The 17,399-nt window shown below is 47.9% G+C and overlaps 1 protein-coding gene across 4 annotated transcripts in view; it reads right to left on the bottom strand.

The window, feature by feature from the left end:
• adamtsl3 (ADAMTS-like 3) overlaps nt 1-17,399 on the bottom strand; it is a 782,675-nt gene that overhangs the window by 608,014 nt on the left and 157,262 nt on the right. The window lies entirely within an intron of this gene.

Genomic DNA, 17,399 nt, shown 5'->3' with positions numbered 1-17,399 from the left:
CATTCATCAAGAAACTACTTGTGAAATAACGCTGGACGGCCAGCTGGTGGCGCCGTCCAAGGAGTATAAATACTCGGGCGTTGGCCCCAGCTTGCCAGGGACATTTTGTAAGACAAGGAACTAGTGAAATACAACTAGACCTCCATGTTCTGAAACAAGTTGATTAAAGCCTTGCTTTATACTCAAAACAAGTGTGTAGTGAGTTTTATTACGTCAATGTTCTAGCATTTATTTAGTTGTGTAAAGAGATAGCTCACATCTTGTTAACGAACAGGAATATTCTGAACGGACAGAAGAAGGACGACGAGACAAAGACAGGTCAGGCAGCCCACATAAAGAGAAAAGACTGCAGTGCAACAGTGGCCAGTCTGTGATAATGCGAGTACCAATATGAGCATGTGCGTGGGCGTGGGCATTGGTAAGAGTATTGATTAATGTGAACATGAATTTTCATTGCAACATTCTCGCCTCTTCCCCTGGAGGCAATTGCTGCTGTTGAGTTTAATGGATACTAACAGTCTTCCAGTAACTCATCCAAGTGAGCGCTCTATGGGGGGCAATGCAAACAGGGGGCGTCGGTGTAATGGCCGCCCATTAGACACCACGGCTGATTTTGCTTTCGATTGAAGTAAATGGAAGGGTAAATTGGGCGGGGTGGATAATGGGTTGCCAATTCAATATCGCACATTTTATATCATGGCTCATGTGAACTAGACAATGGGCATTAAAAAGCTATTTTACCAAAGGGGTATCACAGTGAAGTCCAGTCCAGTTCTCACCAATGCATCTATCTAGCAGGAGTCAGTACAGGAAACTCTCGTTTAAATGGCACCTAAATATCCGGAATTCTCTAATAACCGGCAAAATTCTCACTCCGAAAACAACACTTCAATAACCGGCAATGTTGCCGAGTCCGAGTCTCCCGCGGTGGCCGAGTTAGTCAGTGGGGGTAGTTCTCCACACTGCCACTACTCGGCTTCTTGGCGCTGTCGGAAGTCCGAACACCTCAATAACAGGGGTCGGACTCTCCCGCGCTGCTGGTAGTCTCTTCCGATCCGCCATTTTTCTGTGTGTCTCTCTATCTTTATCGTGAATTATCTCCCCCATCTTGCATTATGGGATTCTGTAGGTGAGTACCCAATTACTGTATACTGCACATTTCTTGATTTTTTTTAACTTTTGTTTGTTAAAAATAGCCTTGGTAGATAACCCTCTCCGTCATCCGGAATTTTTAATCAACCGGGACCATCCCCGTCCCGTCGGTGCCGGATACCAAAGAGTTTCCTGTAGTTAGCAAACGGGAAACCTGAATAGCAGCAGAATTGTATTCAACCACAATCTGTAACCTCATGGCCCGGCATATCCCTCACTCTACCATGACCATCAAGACAGGCGGCCAATCCTGGTTCAATGAGAAGTGTAGAAGAGCATGCCAGGAGCAGCACCAGGCGTACCTAAAAATGAGGTGCCGACCTGGGGAAGCTGCAACACAGAACTACATGCATGCTAAACAGCGGAAGCAGCATGCTATAGACAGAGCTAAGCAATCCCACCACCAACGGATCAGATCAAAGCTCTGCAGTCCTGTCACATCCAGTCGTGAATTGTGATGAACAATTAAACAACTAACAGGAGGAGGAGACTCTGTGAATATCCCCATCCTCAATGATGGCGGAGCCCAGCACGCGAGTGCAAAAGACAAGGCTGAAGCGTTTGCAACCATCTTCAGCCAGAAGTGCTGAGTGGATGATCCATATCGGCCTCCTCCTGAGGTCCCCACCATCACAGATGCCAGTCTTCAGCCAATTCGATTCACTCCACGTGATATTAAGAAACAGCTGAGCATACTGGATGCAGCAAAGGCTGAGGGCCCAGTGAACATCTCGGCTGTAGTGCTGAAGACTTGTGCCCCAGAACTAATCGCGCCTCCAGCCAAGCTGTTCCAGTACTGCTATAACATTGGTATCTACGCGACAAAGTGGAAAATTGTCCAGGTATGTTCTGTCCACAAAAAGCAGGACAAATCCAATCTGGCCAATTAACACACCAGCAGTCTACTCTCAATCATTAAAGTGATGGAAGGTGTCATCGACAGTGCTATCAAGCAGCACTTATTCACCAATAACCTGCTCACTGATGCTCTGATTGGCTTCCGCCAGGACCACTCAGCTCCTGACCTCATTACAGCCCTGGTCCAAACATGGACAAAGGAGCTGAATTCCAGAGGTGAGGTGAGAGTGTCTGCCCTCGACATCAAGGCAGCATTTGTCTGAGTGTGGCATCGAGGAGCCCTAGTAAAACTGAAGTCAATGGGAATCGGGGGGAAAACTCTCCACTGACTGGAGTCATACCTAGCACAAAGGAAAATGGTTATGGTGGTTGAAGGTCAATCATCACAGCCCCAGGACATCACTGCAGGAGTTCCTCAGGGCAGTGTCCTAGGCCCAACCATCTTCAGCTGCTTGATCACTGAACTTCCCCCATTGTAAGGTCAGAAGTGGGGATGCTCGTTGATGATTGTACAGTGTTCAGTTCCATTCGCAATTCCTCAGATAATGAAATGCCACACAAGTACCAGGCAATGATCATCTCCAACAAGAGAGAGTCTAACCACCTCTCCTTGACATTCAATGGCATTACCATCGCCGAATCCCCCACTATCACCATAAACCAGAAACTGAACTGGACCAGCCACATAAATACTGTGGCTACAAGAGCAGGTTAGAGGCAGGGTAATCTGCGGTGAATGACTCACCTCCCGACTCCCCGAAGCCTTTCCAACAACTACAAGGCACAAGTCAGGAGTGTGATGGAATACTCCCCACTTCCATAGATGAGTGCAGCTCCAACAACACTTAAGAAGCTCGACACCATCCAGGACAAAGCAGCTCGCTTGATCAGCAACCCATCTACCACCTTAATGGCTGAATGGCCTCCTTCTGTGCCATAAGTTTCTATGTTTCTATGATTCTTAAACTTTCTCTCCCTCCACCACCGGCGCACCGTGGCTGCAGTGTGTACCATCTACAAGACGCACTGCACCAACTCGCCAAGGCTTCTTCGACAGTACTTCTGAAACTCGCGACCTCTACCACCTAGAAGGACAAGGGCAGCAGGCACGTGGGAACATCCCCACCTCCAAGTCACACACCATCCTGACTTGGAAATATATCGTCGTCCCTTCATCGTCATTGGGTCAAAATCCTGGAACTCCCTCCCTAACAGCACCGTGCGAGTACCTTCACCACACAGACTGCAGCGGTTCAAGGCGGTGGCTCACCACCAGCTTCTCAAGGGCAATTAGGGATGAGCAATAAATGCTGGCCTTGCCAGCGACACCTGCATCCCGTGAATGGATAAATTCGACAGACTGGGGAACAGAAGCCAATTGCAGCACCCTGAATGCCAACTTAGCTCAGATCAATCTGTCCATGTTGTTATCCATTACGAAAGCTGGGCAGTTAAACAACATCAACGTGCATTTATATAGCACCTTTAAAATATTAAAACGTGCCAAGGCGCTTCACAGGAGCGTTATCAAACAAAATTTGACACCAAGCTACATAAGGAGATATTAGGACAGGTAGAGATAGTGTTCTAAGGAGTGTCTTAAAGGAGGAGAGAAAGGTAGAGAGGCTTAGGCAAGAAATTCCAGAGCTTGGGGCCCAGGCAGCTGCAGGCACGGCCACCAATGGTAGGCGATGAAAATCAGGAATGCAGACGAGACCAGAACAGGAGGAGCATAGAAGTCTCGGAGGGTTGTAGGGCTGGAGGAGGTTACAGAGATAGGGAGGGGTGAGGCGATGGAGGGAGTTGAAAACAAGGATGAGAATTTTACAAATCAAGGCGTTGCCAGCCCAGGAGTCAATGCGAGCACAGGGGTGATGGGTGAACGGGACTAGGTGCGAGTTAGGACACGGGCAGCAGAGTTTTGGATGAGCTCAAGTTTAGGGAGGGGGGAGGCCGGCCAGGAGAGTGTTGGAATAGTCGAGTCTCGAGGTAACACAGGCATGGAGGAGGGTTTGATGCACATGAGCGGAATCAGGGTGGAGACCTCCCAACCTCTCAGAATTACTCTTCATCGCTTCTGTTCTGCTATAATCTTATGCTCTGTTACTTGCAATAGTCTTCCATTCAAACAAGCTGCAATTACTCAGGAATTTACTTGCACTTGGAAATTCTAACATCGATGCACTGAACACTACTCAATTGTGCGAACTATACTATCCTCCAAACCGGATCTGTAATTTGATTTATTTTATTTTATTTTTTTTAAAAGGGGTACATAATTTTCTTGTGTACATAGGAAGAGAGACATGCAAGACATCATTCATTCCGTAACTCAGCATATTATAAGAAGAAAATCTAACCTGCATTCCTGAATACATAAAAGTTTGATGTCAAGACACCTTAATATTTACAGTACAACAGTGTAATAGTTTCAGCATTACAGGAATATTGGCCCGTATGTTATAACAAGTCCTCTGAACAGGAAAGCTTTGTCTGGTTCGAAAAACTGGTCACAAAATCTCCAGATTTTTTTCCTACTGTGGCCATTTTTCAAGTACGAATCCAATGAGAGTATGTGAGGCATATTATTCAACTATACGGGCTTCACAGCTATGTTTGACTGTACCCTCACACAAGTTTCACAAAGGCATACCTCCAATAGGGGTAACCGGATAGTGATTCGGAGTGTCGAACCCTGACCAATTTCCGCTGCCCTAACACCCAGGGCTACCATCCTTACCAGTGCTCAGCCGAGATCAGCTATGTTAGCACAAGCTATCGATTGAACCGGGACCCGCCTTGACCTGAATGGCTGACCTCCTTAACAAGTTGAGCCTTCAGGGTGCCAATCAATGGTCCTTTTAAAAATGTGATAAAATGGTAAGAGTGCTATAAATTGTCGGTCCCACTAGGTAGCTCACCAATACCACAATCTTCCAGAATGATTATACACGCACTTCCCCGAACTCACTGTTGCTCTCTTAAATGTCATCCAGTTAGCTGAACTAACACCTACTGGGAGTAATCTAACCTAGACACTTTCAGGCAATTTATTCATGGTGGGAAGACACAGTCTTGAGGCAAATAATTACTTTTAATACCTAATAGTTCATGATTTTATCTTGCTTTTCCTTGCCATGACTTGGGGCATTGCATGTGGCGTATAACAGCTTCAATGACTCCTTAGCACTGGTTATACTGTATACAAGCTTCCAACAGAAAGGTGACGACTTTAGCAGTTGTTATTCATCCATCTGGTGTCGGACGTGGCTCAGGGGTAGCGTTCTCACCCAAGAGTCAGAAGATTGTGCTTTCAAGTCCCACTCCAGGCTGACACTCCAGTGCTGCACTGTCAGAGGTGCCGTCTTTCAAATGAGGCATCTGCACCCCTCAGGAGAATAGGGGAGTTCTCCTGGTGTCCAGGCCAATGCTTATCCCTCAACCAAAGTCACTAAAACAGATGATCTGGTTATTTATCTTATTGCTGTTTGTGGGAGCTTGCTGTACTTCCTACTTTACAACAGTGACTACACTTCAAAACGACACCATTGGCTGTGAAGCACTTTGGGATGTCTTGAGGTCATGAAAGGCGCTGGATACATGCGATTTCTTTTTTTACTTTCTTTTAAGGCAGGGATTTGAACCCTGCTGTTAAAATATAACATGCTGCTGTGAAAATTCTCTTTTGAAGGTTGATTCTACATTAAGAGTCTTGATTCAACTCTAGCGATATCTGTAGTTATTCACTTGCAGAACCATGACTTGCTTTCGATAGCAAATGACACCTTGGGTTACACATGGGGCTAATATTAATTTTATATAAAAAGTGGGCTCACTGATGAGCAGAACTTGTAGAGAGTGCATTCCAGGAAATTCTGGGCATGCAGAAATTCCCAAGATGTACTCCTTGTAATCACCACTGCTTGGAGTGCCAGACTGCAGAAGAGTTCCCAGAGGGAATTCAGACACTCGACACCATCCAAGACAAAGCAGCCCACTTGATTGGCACCCCATCCAGCACCTTAAACATTCACTCCCTCCACCATGGCTGCAGTGTGTACCATCTACAAGATGCACTGCAGCAACTCGCCAAGGGGTCTTCAGCAGCACCTCCCAAACCCGCGACCTCTTCCACCTAGAAGGACAAGGGCAGCAGGTGCATGGGAACACCACCACCTGCGAGTTCCCCTCCAAGTCACACACCATCCTGACTTAGAAGTATATAGCGCCGATCCTTCATCGTCGCTGGGTCAAAATCCTGGAACTCCCTCTCTAACAGCACTGTGGGAGCACCTTCACCACACGGACTGCAGCGGTTCAAGAAGGAGGCTCACCACCACCTTCTCAAGGGCAATTAGGGATGGCCAATAAATGCTGGCCTTGCCAGCGACACCCACATCCCATGAACCAATAAAAAATAAGTGTCTAAACCCCAGTGCTAAAGACAAACATTTAGCCCATGATGTTCTTCCCTGTACAGCTCAATAATTCAATTGACCATTTTTTCTTTAGAAAATGAAGCTATAATATATTCAATTTGTGGTGTCTGACTTGCACTCATTATTTGGGCATCGCCATTCTGTGACAGTCAGTCATGCCGGCAGCTGCGCATTTCGACCATTAGATGGAGCTTCATACAGTCCTGAAGATCCCCATTCCTATGCCTGCAGCATCACTGGCTCTGTCCTGACTATCCATGGGCAACACCACGGATATCACTGGTAAGAAAGAAATAATAACAAAGATTCTTTGCCTATGCCTAGCTTAAGAGTATCAAGATCCTATTAATGTAATTAAAATGTAGGCAAAGCAGCCTTTAAACCAAATTTCATGTCTGAACTAAAACTCCATTTATGCAGCACATACATCTCCAAGTAGACATTTTTAGAAATTAGTACTCCCAGTGCAACACTTGGTGCAATGAGACCACATACTGGGTGATGTAAAAAGACTACTGACCGCTTGGTTTGAGTATAAAACAAGGCTTTAATCAACTGTTTCACAACCATGAGATTTCTAGTTACATCACCAGTTCCTGGTTACAGAAACATCCTGAGCAAGCTGGGCCCACGCCCGAGTATTTATACTCCTTCGACGGCGCCACCAGCTGGCCACCCAGTGTTACTTCACGAGTCATGATAAGATTCATGACACTGGGAATTTAGACATGGAGGTCATTGCACGGTACATCATTTTCCATCCACTATCTTTGCAGGATGGAAAGTTATGCAGGGCACACTCACCGCACGCGCTTCCGTTACAAGGAGCTCTACATCGGGAGCGCTGAAGCCTAAAATCTTCCCTCTCTTTGGGACATCACTTTCTAAAGCCTCAAATAAAAATGCTTATTCAAGCCGATAATCTAATAAATCCAGGCAATTTATAAACCCAAATAAAAACAGAAAATGCTGGAAATACTCAGCAGGTCAGGCAGCATCTGTAGAGAGAGAAACAGAGCTAACGTTTCAGGTGGACGGTCAGTTCTGATGAAGGGTCATCGACCTGAAATGTTAACTCTGTTTCTCTCTCCACAGATGCTGCCTGACCTGCTGAGTATTTCCAGCATTTTCTGTTTTTATTTCAGATTTCCAGCATCTGCAGTATTTTGCTTTTGAATTTATAAACCGATCAGGTTATTAGTAATACCATGAAATTAAGGAAAACAAACAGTGTAGATATTTAAATATAAGCATGGGACCCTGCTCTGCACAATTTGGCTGCCATTTTACAACAGTGACTACATTTCAAAAGTATTTAATTGGCTGTAAAGCTTTGTAGGATGTCCTGAAGTCACAAAAATCACTATATAAATGCACATTCTTTTTTTTAAATGCAGATTACATTATCAGATTTCTGATGTCTTCTCTGCTTGGTCATTTTAAATCTAGCCAAAAAACAGCAAACACCATCACACTGTGGGAATATAAAAATAATTTTAATCTCATTTCTATATCACAGCGTACTTTGGAAAAAACACTGCAGCCATTATTTTCCTTACCCAATATAGAAAGAACTTGATGAACTGTACACCAATAAAAATTAAAGTCTTGTGTAAAAATATTAAATAATGCCTTGCCAAATGAATTTTTCAGTTGTTTTACTATGTCTGTTGTAAGACATATCCTGTAAAATGGCTTCAAATGTCTGGCATCAGGTATACCATAAACAGCTAATATTTGACTTGATTGTATCCAAAAAAACAAATTACGCCATTATCAGATTTTTGGAAGTAAACTCAGCAGGTCATGCCCAAAATGTGTTTTTATTTTACTTTAGTCGATGGACTGAACACCATGTTCAGTCATAAAATGCCACATTCTTCTGACTAACAATTTGTGCTCTTTCCAAAGCAGACATGTTTATCTCATTCTCAGTGAGGCTTGAAACAGCTCTTAACAATACAAAGTGTGTGTGTATATATGAGCGAGAGTGAGAGAGAGAGAATGTGTGTGTGAGAGAGTGTGTGTGAGAGTGAGAGACTAGTGTGTGTGAGAGTGAGAGACTGTGTGTGAGAGTGAGAGAGTGTGTGAGAGTGAGAGAGTGTGTGAGAGTGAGAGAGTGTGTGTGTGAGAGTGAGAGAGTGTGTGAGAGAGTGAGAGTGTGTGTGTGAGAGTGAGAGACTGTGTGTGAGAGTGAGAGAGTGTGTGAGAGTGAGAGAGTGTGTGAGAGTGAGAGAGTGTGTGTGAGAGTGAGAGTGTGAGAGAGTGAGAGAGTGAGAGAGTGAGAGAGTGAGAGTGTGTGAGAGTGAGAGAGTGTGAGTGAGAGACTGTGTGTGAGAGTGAGAGAGTGTGTGAGAGAGTGAGAGAGTGTGTGTGAGAGTGAGAGAGTGTGTGAGAGAGTGAGAGACTGTGTGTGAGAGTGTGTGAGAGTGTGTGTGAGAGTGAGAGAGTGTGTGTGAGAGTGAGAGAGAGAGAATGTGTGTGTGAGAGAGTGTGTGAGAGAGTGAGAGACTGTGTGTGAGAGTGAGAGACTGTGTGTGAGAGTGAGAGAGTGTGTGAGAGTGAGAGAGTGTGTGTGAGAGTGAGAGAGTGTGTGTGAGAGTGAGAGAGTGTGAGAGAGTGAGAGAGTGAGAGAGTGAGAGTGTGTGAGAGTGAGAGAGTGTGTGAGAGTGAGAGAGTGTGTGTGAGAGTGAGAGAGTGTGTGAGAGAGTGAGAGACTGTGTGTGAGAGTGAGAGAGTGTGTGAGAGTGAGAGAGTGTGTGAGAGTGAGAGAGTGTGTGTGAGAGTGAGAGTGTGAGAGAGTGAGAGAGTGAGAGAGTGAGAGAGTGAGAGTGTGTGAGAGTGAGAGAGTGTGAGTGAGAGACTGTGTGTGAGAGTGAGAGAGTGTGTGAGAGAGTGAGAGAGTGTGTGTGAGAGTGAGAGAGTGTGTGAGAGAGTGAGAGACTGTGTGTGAGAGTGTGTGAGAGTGTGTGTGAGAGTGAGAGAGTGTGTGTGAGAGTGAGAGAGAGAGAATGTGTGTGTGAGAGAGTGTGTGAGAGAGTGAGAGACTGTGTGTGAGAGTGAGAGACTGTGTGTGAGAGTGAGTGTGTGAGAGTGAGAGAGTGTGTGTGAGAGTGAGAGAGTGTGTGTGAGAGTGAGAGAGTGTGAGAGAGTGAGAGAGTGAGAGAGTGAGAGTGTGTGAGAGTGAGAGAGTGTGTGAGAGTGAGAGAGTGTGTGTGAGAGTGAGAGAGTGTGTGTGAGAGTGAGAGAGTGTGTGTGAGAGTGAGAGAGTGTGTGTGAGAGTGAGAGAGTGTGTGAGAGAGTGAGAGAGTGAGAGAGTGAGAGTGTGTGAGAGTGAGAGAGTGTGTGTGAGAGTCAGAGAGTGTGTGTGAGAGTGAGAGAGTGTGTGAGAGAGTGTGTGTGAGAGTGAGAGTGGTGAGAGTGAGAGAGTGTGTGTGAGAGTGAGAGAGTGTGTGTGAGAGTGAGAGAGTGTGTGTGAGAGTGAGAGAGTGTGTGTGAGAGTGAGAGAGTGTGTGTGAGAGTGAGAGTGTGTGTGTGAGAGAGTGAGAGAGTGTGTGTGAGAGTGAGGGAGTGTGTGTGAGAGTGAGAGAGTGTGTGTGAGAGTGAGAGAGTGTGTGTGAGAGCGAGAGAGAGATGTGTGTGCGAGAGAGTGAGAGTGTGTGAGAGTGAGAGAGTGTGTGTGAGAGTGAGAGAGTGTGTGTGAGAGAGTGAGAGAGTGTGTGTGAGAGTGAGAGAGTGTGTGAGAGAGTGAGAGAGTGTGTGTGAGAGTGAGAGAGTGTGTGAGAGATTGAGAGAGTGTGTGTGAGAGTGAGAGAGTGTGTGTGAGAGTGAGAGAGTGTGTGTGAGAGTGAGAGAGTGTGTGTGAGAGTGAGAGAGTGTGTGTGAGAGTGAGAGAGTGTGTGTGAGAGTGAGAGAGTGTGTGTGAGAGTGAGAGAGTGTGTGAGAGTGAGAGAGTGTGTGAGAGTGAGAGAGTGTGTGAGAGTGAGAGAGTGTGTGTGAGAGTGAGAGTGTGTGTGAGAGTGAGAGAGTGTGTGTGAGAGTGAGAGAGTGTGTGTGAGAGTGAGAGTGTGTGTGAGAGAGTGAGAGAGTGTGTGTGAGAGTGAGAGTGTGTGAGAGTGAGAGAGTGTGTGTGAGAGTGAGAGAGTGTGTGTGAGAGAGTGAGAGAGTGTGTGTGAGAGTGAGAGAGTGTGTGTGAGAGTGAGAGAGTGTGTGAGAGTGAGAGAGTGTGTGTGAGAGTGAGAGAGTGTGTGTGAGAGTGAGAGAGTGTGTGTGAGAGTGAGAGAGTGTGTGTGAGAGTGAGAGTGTGTGAGAGTGAGTGTGTGTGAGAGTGAGAGAGTGTGTGTGAGAGTGAGAGAGTGTGTGTGAGAGTGAGAGAGTGTGTGTGAGAGTGAGAGAGTGTGTGTGAGAGTGAGAGAGTGTGTGTGAGAGTGAGAGAGTGTGTGAGAGTGGTGTGAGAGTGAGAGAGTGTGTGTGAGAGTGAGAGAGTGTGTGTGAGAGTGAGAGAGTGTGTGTGAGTGAGAGAGTGTGTGAGAGTGAGAGAGTGTGTGAGAGTGAGAGAGTGTGTGTGAGAGTGAGAGAGTGTGTGTGAGAGTGAGAGAGTGTGTGTGAGAGTGAGAGAGTGTGTGTGAGAGTGAGAGAGTGTGTGAGAGTGAGAGAGTGTGTGTGAGAGTGAGAGAGTGTGTGTGAGAGTGAGAGAGTGTGTGAGAGTGAGAGTGTGTGAGAGTGAGTGTGTGTGTGAGAGTGTGAGAGTGTGTGTGTGAGTGTGAGAGTGTGTGTGAGAGTGAGAGAGTGTGTGTGAGAGTGAGAGAGTGTGTGTGAGAGTGAGAGTGTGTGTGAGAGTGAGAGTGTGTGTGAGAGTGAGAGATGTGTGTGAGAGTGAGAGAGTGTGTGTGAGAGTGAGAGAGTGTGTGTGAGAGTGAGAGAGTGTGTGAGAGTGAGAGAGTGTGTGTGAGAGTGAGAGAGTGTGTGTGAGAGTGAGAGAGTGTGTGTGAGAGTGAGAGTGTGTGTGTGAGTGAGAGAGTGTGTGTGAGAGTGAGAGGTGTGTGTGTGAGGAGTGTGTGTGAGAGTGAGAGAGTGTGTGTGAGGTGAGAGAGTGTGTGTGAGAGTGAGAGAGTGTGTGAGAGTGAGAGTGTGTGTGAGAGTGAGAGAGTGTGTGTGAGAGTGAGAGAGTGTGTGTGAGAGTGAGAGAGTGTGTGTGAGAGTGAGAGAGTGAGATGTGTGTGTGAGAGAGTGTGTGAGAGTGTGTGAGAGAGTGAGAGTGTGTGTGAGAGTGAGAGAGTGTGTGTGAGAGAGTGTGTGTGAGAGTGAGAGAGTGTGTGTGAGTGAGAGAGTGTGTGTGAGAGTGAGAGAGTGTGTGTGAGAGTGAGAGAGTGTGTGAGAGTGAGAGAGTGTGTGTGAGAGTGAGAGAGTGTGTGTGAGAGTGAGAGAGTGTGTGAGAGTGAGAGTGTGTGAGAGTGAAGAGTGTGTGTGAGTGTGAGAGTGTGTGTGAGAGTGAGAGAGTGTGTGTGAGAGTGAGAGAGTGTGTGTGAGAGTGAGAGAGTGTGTGTGAGAGTGAGAGAGTGAGTGAGAGAGTGTGTGTGAGAGTCAGAGAGTGTGTGAGAGTGAGAGAGTGTGTGTGAGAGTGTGAGAGAGTGTGTGTGAGAGTGTGAGAGAGTGCGTGTGAGAGTGAGAGAGTGTGTGTGAGAGTGAGAGAGTGTGTGTGAGAGTGAGAGAGTGTGTGTGAGAGTGAGAGAGTGTGTGTGAGAGTGAGAGAGTGTGTGTGAGAGAGAGAGTGTGTGAGAGTGAGAGTGTGTGTGAGAGTGAGAGAGGTGTGGTGAGAGTGAGAGAGTGTGTGTGAGAGTGAGAGAGTGTGTGTGAGAGTGAGAGAGTGTGTGTGAGAGTGAGAGTGTGTGTGTGAGAGTGAGATTGTGTGTGAGAGTGAGAGAGTGTGTGTGAGAGTGAGAGACTGTGTGTGAGAGTGAGAGAGTGTGTGTGAGAGTGAGAGAGTGTGTGAGAGAGTGAGAGAGTGTGTGTGAGAGTGAGAGAGTGTGTGAGAGAGTGAGAGAGTGTGTGTGAGAGTGAGAGAGTGTGTGAGAGTGAGAGAGTGTGTGTGAGAGTGAGAGAGTGTGTGTGAGAGTGAGAGTGTGAGAGTGAGAGAGTGTGTGAGAGTGAGAGAGTGTGTGTGAGAGTGAGAGGTGTGTGTGAGAGTGAGAGTGTGTGAGAGTGAGGTGTGTGTGTGAGAGTGAGAGTGTGTGTGTGAGAGTGAGAGAGTGTGTGTGAGAGTGAGAGAGTGTGTGAGAGAGTGTGTGAGAGAGTGGTGAGAGAGTGAGAGAGTGTGTGTGAGAGTGAGAGAGTGTGTGTGAGAGTGAGAGTGTGTGTGAGAGTGAGGAGTGTGTGAGAGTGAGAGAGTGTGTGTGAGAGTGAGAGAGTGTGTGTGAGAGTGAGAGAGTGTGTGTGAGAGTGAGAGAGTGTGTGTGTGAGAGTGTGTGAGAGTGAGGTGTGTGTGTGAGTGAGAGAGTGTGTGTGAGAGTGAGTGTGTGTGTGAGAGTGAGAGAGTGTGTGTGTGAGAGTGAGTGTGTGTGAGAGTGAGAGAGTGTGTGTGAGAGTGAGAGAGTGTGTGGTGTGAGAGAGTGTGTGAGAGTGAGAGAGTGTGTGTGTGAGTGAGAGAGTGGTGTGTGAGAGTGAGAGAGTGTGTGGTGAGAGTGAGAGAGTGTGTGTGAGAGTGAGAGAGTGTGTGTGAGAGTGAGAGAGTGTGTGAGAGGTGAGAGAGTGTATGTGAGTGTGAGAGTGTGTGTGAGAGGAGTGAGTGTGTGTGAGAGTGAGAGAGTGTGTGTGAGTGAGAGTGTGTGTGTGAGTGAGAGGTGTGTGTGAGAGTGAGAGTGTGTGTGAGTGTGAGAGTGTGTGTGAGTGAGAGAGTGTGTGTGTGAGAGAGAGTGTGTGTGAGAGTGAGAGAGTGTGTGTGAGAGTGAGAGAGTGTGTGTGTGAGAGTGAGAGAGTGTGTGTGAGAGTGAGAGAGTGTGTGTGAGAGTGAGAGAGTGTGTGTGAGAGTGAGAGAGTGTGTGTGAGAGTGAGAGAGTGTGTGTGAGAGTGAGAGTGTGTGTGAGAGTGAGAGTGTGTGTGTGAGAGTGAGAGTGTGTGTGAGTGAGTGTGTGTGTGAGTGAGAGAGTGTGTGTGAGAGTGAGAGAGTGTGTGTGAGTGAGAGAGTGTGTGTGAGAGTGAGAGAGTGTGTGTGAGAGTGAGAGAGTGTGTGTGAGGTGTGAGAGTGTGTGTGTGAGTGAGAGAGTGTGTGTGAGAGTGAGAGAGTGTGTGTGAGAGTGAGAGAGTGTGTGTGAGTGTGAGAGTGTGTGTGAGAGTGAGAGAGTGTGTGAGAGTGAGAGTGTGTGTGAGAGTGAGAGAGTGTGTGTGAGAGTGAGAGTGTGTGTGTGAGGTGAGAGAGTGTGTGTGAGGAGGGTGTGTGTGAGTGAGAGTGTGTGGTGTGTGAGTGTGTGAGTGTGTGTGTGGAGTGTGAGGTGTGTGTGGTGTGAGAGTGTGGGTGTGTGGGAGTGAGAGAGTGTGTGGTGTGAGTGAGAGTGTGTGTGAGTGTGAGGTGAGTGTGTGTGTGAGTGAGGAGTGTGAGTGTGTGTGAGTGTGAGAGTGTGTGTGTGTGAGTGAGAGAGTGTGTGTGTGAGTGAGAGTGTGTGTGAGAGTGAGAGAGTGTGTGGAGGTGAGTGAGTGTGTGTGAGAGTGAGTGTGTGTGTGAGTGAGAGTGAGTGTGTGTGTGTGAGAGTGAGTGAGGTGTGTGTGTGAGAGTGTTGAGTGAGGTGTGTGTGAGTGTGAGAGTGTGTGTGTGAGTGAGAGTGTGTGTGAGAGTGAGAGAGTGTGTGTGTGAGAGTGAGTGTGTGTGAGAGTGAGAGTGTGGTGTGAGTGAGAGAGTGAGGTGTGTGTGTGAGTGAGTGTGTGTGAGAGTGAGAGTGTGTGTGAGAGTGAGAGTGTGTGTGTGAGTGTGAGAGTGTGTGTGTGTGTGAGTGTGTGGAGGTGAGGTGGTGTGTGAGTGTGAGGTGTGTGTGTGTGAGAGGTGAGAGAGTGGTGTGTGTGAGAGTGTGAGAGTGTGTGGTGAGTGTGAGAGTGTGTGTGGAGAGTGTGAGGTGTGTGTGTGAGTGTGAGGAGTGTGTGTGTGTGTGAGAGGTGAGTGTGTGTGTGTGGAGTGAGAGGTGTGTGTTGTGAGTGTGGTGTGGGTGTGTGTGAGGTGAGTGTTGTGTGTGAGTGTGTGAGGTGTGTGTGTGTGTGGTGGGTGTGTGTGTGTGTGTGTGAGGTGTGTGAGAGTGTGTGTGAGTGTGAGAGTGTGTGGGTGTGAGTGTGAGAGTGTGTGTGTGTGAGTGAGTGAGTGTGTGTGGTGTGTGTGTGTGTGAGAGGTGTGTGTGAGAGTGGGTGTGTGTGTGTGAGAGTGTGTGTGTGGTGAGAGGGTGTGTGAGTGGTGAGGGTGTGTGTGAGTGTGAGAGTGTGTGTGAGAGTGAGAGAGTGTGTGTGAGAGTGGGAGTGTGTGTGAGGGGTGTGTGTGTGGAGTGAGAGTGTGTGTGTGGGAGTGTGAGGTGTGTGTGGGTGAGTGGTGTGTGTGTGAGTGAGAGAGTGTGTGGTGAGAGTGAGTGAGTGGGTGTGTGTGAGTGTGTGAGTGTGTGTGAGAGTGAGAGAGTGTGTGTGAGTGTGGAGTGTGTGTGTGTGGAGTGTGGAGTGTGTGGGTGAGGTGTGTGTGAGGTGTGAGGTGTGTGTGAGAGTGAGAGAGTGTGTGTGTGGTGGGGTGTGTGTGAGAGTGAGAGAGTGTGTGTGAGGTGAGAGGTGTGTGTGAGGGGGAGTGTGTGTGTGGGGGGTGTGTGAGAGTGTGAGGTGTGTGTGTGTGTGAGAGTGTGTGTGAGTGTGAGTGAGTGGTGTGTGAGAGTGTGAGAGTGTGTGAGAGTGAGAGAGTGTGTGTGAGAGTGAGAGAGTGTGTGAGAGTGAGAGAGTGTGTGAGAGTGAGAGAGTGTGTGTGAGAGTGAGAGAGGTGTGTGTGAGTGAGAGAGTGTGTGTGAGTGAGAGAGTGTGTGTGAGTGTGAGAGTGTGTGTGTGGAGTGTGTGTGAGTGAGAGGTGTGTGTGAGAGTGAGAGAGTGTGTGTGAGAGTGTGAGAGTGTGTGAGTGTGAGAGTGTGTGTGAGAGTGAGAGAGTGTGTGTGAGAGTGAGTGTGTGTGTGTGAGTGAGTGGAGAGTGTGTGTGTGTGAGGAGAGTGTGTGTGAGAGTGAGAGTGTGTGTGAGAGTGAGAGGTGTGTGTGAGAGTGTGAGAGTGTGTGTGAGTGAGAGAGTGTGTGTGAGTGGGAGAGTGTGTGTGAGAGTGTGAGAGTGTGTGTGAGTGTGAGAGAGTGTGTGTGTGTGTGAGAGTGTGTGTGAGAGTGGAGAGTGTGTTGTGTGGTGTGGAGTGTGTGTGTGAGTGAGTGAGGTGTGTGTGTGAGTGAGTGTGTGGTGTGTGAGAGTGTGTGTGAGTGTGTGGTGTGTGTGTGAGTGTGAGTGTGTGGGTGAGAGTGTGTGTGTGGAGTGAGAGAGTGTGTGTGAGTGTGAGAGTGTGTGGAGGTGTGTGTGTGAGTGAGAGTGTGTGTGTGTGGTGAGAGAGTGTGTGTGAGAGTGAGTGAGTGTGTGTGAGAGTGAGTGTGTGTGTGTGTGTGAGAGGTGTGTGAGAGTGTGTGAGTGTGGTGAGTGTGGTGAGAGTGTGTGTGAGAGTGAGAGAGTGTGTGTGGGTGAGAGTGTGTGTGAGGTGTGGGTGTGTGTGGGTGTGAGAGTGTGTGTGTGAGTGAGGAGTGTGTGTGAGTGTGGAGAGTGTGGTGTGTGAGTGAGAGGTGTGTGTGTGGAGAGTGTGGTGAGTGTGTGTGTGTGTGAGAGTGTGTGTTGTGTGAGTGTGTGAGTGTGTGTGAGGTGTGAGTGTGTGAGTGAGTGAGAGTGTGTGTGAGTGTGAGAGAGTGTGTGTGAGAGTGAGAGAGTGTGTGTGAGAGTGAGAGAGTGTGTGTGTGAGAGTGTGGGTGTGTGAGAGTGAGAGTGTGTGTGTGTGAGAGTGTGTGTGATGAGTGAGAGAGTGTGGTTGAGAGTGAGAGTGGTGTGAGTGAGAGTGTGTGAGTGAGTGTGAGAGTGTGTGGAGTGTGGAGTGAGAGTGTGTGTGAGAGTGAGAGAGTGTGTGTGAGAGTGAGGAGTGTGTGTGAGTGTGTGTGAGAGTGTGAGAGTGTGTGGTGAGTGAGAGTGTGTGAGAGGTGAGAGAGTGTGTGAGAGAGTGTGTGAGAGTGAGAGTGTGTGTGAGAGTGAGAGAGTGTGTGTGTGAGTGAGAGAGTGTGTGTGAGAGTGAGAGAGTGTGTGTGAGAGTGAGAGAGTGTGTGTGAGAGTGAGAGAGTGTGTGTGAGAGTGAGAGAGTGTGTGTGTGAGTGAGAGTGTGTGTGAGAGTGAGAGAGTGTGTGTGAGAGTGAGAGAGTGTGTGTGAGTGAGAGAGTGTGTGTGAGAGTGAGAGAGTGTGTGTGAGAGTGAGAGAGTGTGTGTGAGAGTGAGAGAGTGTGTGAGGAGTGAGAGAGTGTGTGTGAGAGTGAGAGAGTGTGTGTGAGAGTGAGAGAGTGTGTGTGAGAGTGAGAGAGTGTGTGTGAGAGTGAGAGAGTGTGTGTGAGAGTGAGAGAGTGTGTGAGAGTGAGAGAGTGTGTGTGAGAGTGAGAGAGTGTGTGTGAGAGGAGAGAGTGTGTGTGAGAGTGAGAGAGTGTGTGTGAGAGTGAGGAGTGTGTGTGAGAGTGAGAGTGTGTGAGAGAGTGTGTGTGAGGTGAGAGAGTGTGTGTGAGAGTGAGAGAGTGTGTGTGAGAGTGAGAGAGTGTGTGTGAGTGAGAGAGTGTGTGAGAGTGAGAGAGTGTGTGTGAGTGAGAGGTGTGTGTGAGAGTGAGAGTGTGTGTGAGAGTGAGAGAGTGTGTGTGAGAGAGAGAGTGTGTGAGAGTGAGAGAGTGTGT

The sequence above is a fragment of the Somniosus microcephalus genome, chromosome 27 (assembly GCF_052327205.1).
Source record: "Somniosus microcephalus isolate GS21.2 chromosome 27, FLI_Smic_1.0, whole genome shotgun sequence".
In the NCBI taxonomy this organism is placed as follows: domain Eukaryota; kingdom Metazoa; phylum Chordata; class Chondrichthyes; order Squaliformes; family Somniosidae; genus Somniosus; species Somniosus microcephalus.
The sequence above is the reverse complement of the archived record's forward strand: the minus strand, read 5'-3'. Positions and strand labels throughout refer to the sequence as shown.